Consider the following 4,093-nt stretch of genomic DNA (forward strand, 5'->3'; position numbering starts at 1 on the left):
AGGCAGTAGGGTGAGAAATGGTGTCTATTTGCAAGGCTTTTCGCAAGCATAGCAGAGGCATTCATGTGTCATACAGCGCACAAGCTCATCCACTGAACTCACAGAAATGCCATGTAACTTTGCCTCTCTAAACCAGGTGCCACTCATAATAACAGCCAAACCTTAGACTAGGGATGGAACTGGAGACTTGAGCACCCAGGCACACTCAGGAGAGGATAAGTATCTGACTTGCTGGGATTTGGCCCACATAACACTAAAGGCATCCATTTATTTTCCTGTTCTTTCTTCTATCTGACTAAGAGGCTAACAGGAGATCCCCTCCGAGGCAGACTCGTTTCAGGTACAACATGTATTCGCATTTCCACTCATACAAAAGACAAGTCAGGGCTGCGGCCTGGGGATGGGAGTAGTGGCCCCCTTCTGCACCCGATGGGGATTTGAATCCCCAGATAGGTGCAAGATAAGTCAAGAGCTACAACCCACAGAGGGGATGGAAGCGAGGTGCAAGGTTGAGACTCCCAAGGAGGGGTTTTTGAGTTCGTTTTAGAGATGAGGATGTCCAAGAAGTGTCTACTTAGGCCAGCTAAAGGAAAAGTGTCTGTTTTGATCACAGTGCTGAGGTGCGCAGGGCAGAGCAGTTCTGGTGTGTGTCCTGTCACTTGTCTCTGGTGCACTCTCTGTTCTTTGGGTCTCTCAGTCCTTTCTTCTCATCAAAATCTCTCCCTGGCCTGTCCCCTTGTTTTTCATGTCCTGTCCTGTGTCACAGGTGTCTGCACATATTTGTCCTAGAGCTGCTCTGCCCTGCTGCTTAGCGTGTAATAGCACAAGTCCTGGGGACTTGAAATTGGTAATGCAGGGTGTAGTTGTGTTCTAGATTGTGTTAGGAGATTGACATAACATGTTTGGTGGTGTTAAGTTTTCTTGCACCTGTTTGATACTAGTCCTAACTTCCTTTCAGATGCAGACATTTCAAATCTGTGGCAGAGGGCTCCAATCCTGAGTGAGGAACTTCCCATGAGCAGGTCAGCCATTGTTTGCATTTACAGGGGAAGCCTAAATGGTGACTCTGTTACAGCCCTGTTCTTTGCCTTTATTCTTAGGAGGTCCAGACAGATAGCGGCAGTCAAGGCCCAGTGTGCCAGGTGAGCAGTGGACAGAAGCAGTTTTTCTCACTCAGGTTTCAGTTTTTGTTGCAGCTGTAAGCATCCATTCTTGTTTTTGTGCTTTAGGAAATACACTGGGAGTATGCCAAGCCCCTGTCACCAGCTGGCTGATGGACTGGGTTTCCTGCACTTATGAGCCCTCTGGAAGTATTACAGGACCCTGTGATGAAGCTTTCTGATTTTACATTTCAAGGTCCCATCCTGGTAGGCCAGAGCAGTGGCCAAGGAGCTGTGGTGAGTTGGGGAGGTAGGGAGGAGGAGTGAGAGTCCTCTTGAGTTTTAGCATTGTCTCCCCTTAGCCTAGGTGTAGCCTGCAATGACGGCGTCAGAATCCAACCACACCTGCAGCGTGCAGGCCAAGAACCCGGGCATTCTGAGGAGGATGGAGAATAGCAAAATTATCAGGTTTTGGGCAATATGCTGTTAAGGCTGTGCACCGATGTTTGGTTTTCTTTCTCTTGGCAGGCCAAGAGGTGACAGCTGGAACTTACCAGACAGGCAGACAACCTTCTTCTGCAGCCAACAGGGCTTTGCATCCCCATATATGTGCAAGATAAGTCAAGGGCTATAACCCACAGAGGGGATGGAAGAGAGGTGCCAGGTTGGGACTCCCCAGGAGGGGGTTTTGAGTCAGTTTTGGAGATGGGGATGTTGAAGAGTTTCCTAAGCCCACCTAAATGCAAAGTGTCTGTTTTGGTCTCAGTGCTGAGGTGCGTAGGGCAGAGCAGTTCTGGTGTGTGTTCTGTCACTTGTCTCTGGTGCACTCTGTGTTCTTTGGGGCTCTCGGTCCTTTCTTCTCATCAAAAGCTCTCTCCCCGTGTTCTGTCTCCTGATTTGTCATGTCCTGTCTTGTGTCACGGGTGTCTGCACATGTTTGTCCGGAGCGTCTCTGCCCTGCTGCCTAGCCTGTAATAGCACAAGTCCTGGGGACTTGAAATTGGTAATGCAGTGTGTAGTTGGGATCTGGATTGTGTAAGGAGATGGCCATAACATGTTCAGTGGTGTTAAGTTGTCCTGCAGCTGTTTGATACTAGTTCTAACTTCCTTTCAGATGCTGACAGTTCAAATCTGTGGCGGAGAGCGCCAGTCCTGGGTGAGGATCTTCCCATGAGCAGGTCGGTCATTGTTTGCATTTACAGGGGAATTCTAAATGGTGACTATGTTACAGCGGTGTTTTTGTCTTTATTTTTAGGAGATCCTGGCAGATAGCAGCAGTCAAGGCCCATTGTGCTAGGTGAGCAGTGGAGAGAAGCTGTTGTTTTTGCTCAGGTTTCGGTTTTTGGTGCGACCGTAAGCATCCGTTCTTGTTTGTGTACTTTAGGGAATCCCTTCGGAGTACGCATAGCACCTGTCACCAGCTGGCCAATGGACTGGGTTTCCTGTGCTTTATGAGACCTCTGGAAGTATAGCGGGACCCTGTGATGAAGCCTTCACATTTTGTATGTCAGGGTCCCACCCTGGTAGCCCAGAGGAGTGGACAAGGAATTGCGGTGAGTCTGGGATGTAGGGAGGAGGAGCGTGGGTACACTCAAGTTTCAGCAATGCCACGTCAGCCCCTCTCCACTTAACCGTGCTGTACCCATAGGTGATGCTGTCGGCCTCCAAGCACGCCTGAAGTGTGTGGCCTGGGCACTCTGAGGAGGATGGTGAGTAGCAGATTTACCAGGTTTTGGCCGATGTGCTGTTAAGACTGTGCACTGATGTTTGGTTTTCTTTCTGTGGGCAGACCAAGAGGTGACAGCTGGAACTTAGCAGGCGGGCAGACGGCCTTCTTCAGCAGCCAGCAGGGATTGACATCCCCAGATATGTGCAAGATAAGTGCAGTGTTACGACCTACAGAGGGGATGGAAGCGGGGTGCTGGCTCGGGCCTTTCTAGAAGGGTTTTTTTTTGTCTGTTTTGGGAATGGGGATGTCCAAGAAGCGTTTCCTTAGGCCACCTAAAGGGAAAGTGTCTGTTTTGGTCTCAGTGCTGAGGTTCACAGGGCAGAGCAGTTCCGGTGTGTGTCCTGTCACTTGTCTCTGTTGCACTCTGTGTTGTTTGGGTCTCTCGGTCCTTTCTTCTCCTCGAGAGCTCTCTCTCCCTGTCACGTCCTGTCCTGTGTCACGGGTGTCTGCACATATTTGTCCCGGCCATGCTCTGCCCTGCTGCATAGCCTGTAATAGCACAAGTCCTGGGGACTTGAAATTGGTAATGCAGTGTGTAGTTGGGATCTGGATTGTGTAAGGAGATGGCCATAACATGTTCAGTGGTGTTAAGTTGTCCTGCAGCTGTTTGATACTAGTTCTAACTTCCTTTCAGATGCTGACAGTTCAAATCTGTGGCGGAGAGCGCCAGTCCTGGGTGAGCATCTTCCCATGAGCAGGTCGGTCATTGTTTGCATTTACAGGGGAATTCTAAATGGTGACTCTGTTACAGCGGTGTTTTTGTCTTTATTTTTAGGAGATCCTGGTAGATAGCAGCAGTCAAGGCCCATTGTGCTAGGTGAGCAGTGGAGAGAAGCTGTTGTTTTTGCTCAGGTTTCGGTTTTTGGTGCGACCGTAAGCATCCGTTCTTGTTTGTGTACTTTAGGGAATCCCTTCGGAGTACGCATAGCACCTGTCACCAGCTGGCCAATGGACTGGGTTTCCTGTGCTTTATGAGACCTCTGGAAGTATAGCGGGACCCTGTGATGAAGCCTAAAAATTTGGTATGTCAGGGTCCCACCCTGGTAGCCCAGAGGAGTGGACAAGGAATTGCGGTGAGTCTGGGATGTAGGGAGGAGGAGTGTGGGTGCACTCAAGTTTCAGCAATGCCACGTCAGCCCCTCTCCACTTAACCGTGCTGTACCCATAGGTGATGCTGTCGGCCTCCAAGCACGCCTGAAGTGTGTGGCCTGGGCACTCTGAGGAGGATGGTGAGTAGCAGATTTACCAGGTTTTGGCCGATGTG

At 50.0% G+C, this 4,093-nt stretch overlaps 1 long non-coding RNA gene across 1 annotated transcript; it reads left to right on the forward strand.

Moving 5' to 3' along the window:
* The first annotated feature begins 531 nt into the window (after positions 1–531).
* LOC140683596 (uncharacterized) lies at positions 532–2,064 on the forward strand. The gene is made up of 3 exons (XR_012054766.1): positions 532–1,022; positions 1,101–1,142; positions 1,230–2,064. It is a non-coding gene; the product is annotated as an uncharacterized lncRNA (long non-coding RNA).
* The last annotated feature ends 2,029 nt before the right edge of the window (positions 2,065–4,093 follow it).

Source organism: Taeniopygia guttata, chromosome 3 (assembly GCF_048771995.1).
Source record: "Taeniopygia guttata chromosome 3, bTaeGut7.mat, whole genome shotgun sequence".
Lineage (NCBI taxonomy): Eukaryota > Metazoa > Chordata > Aves > Passeriformes > Estrildidae > Taeniopygia > Taeniopygia guttata.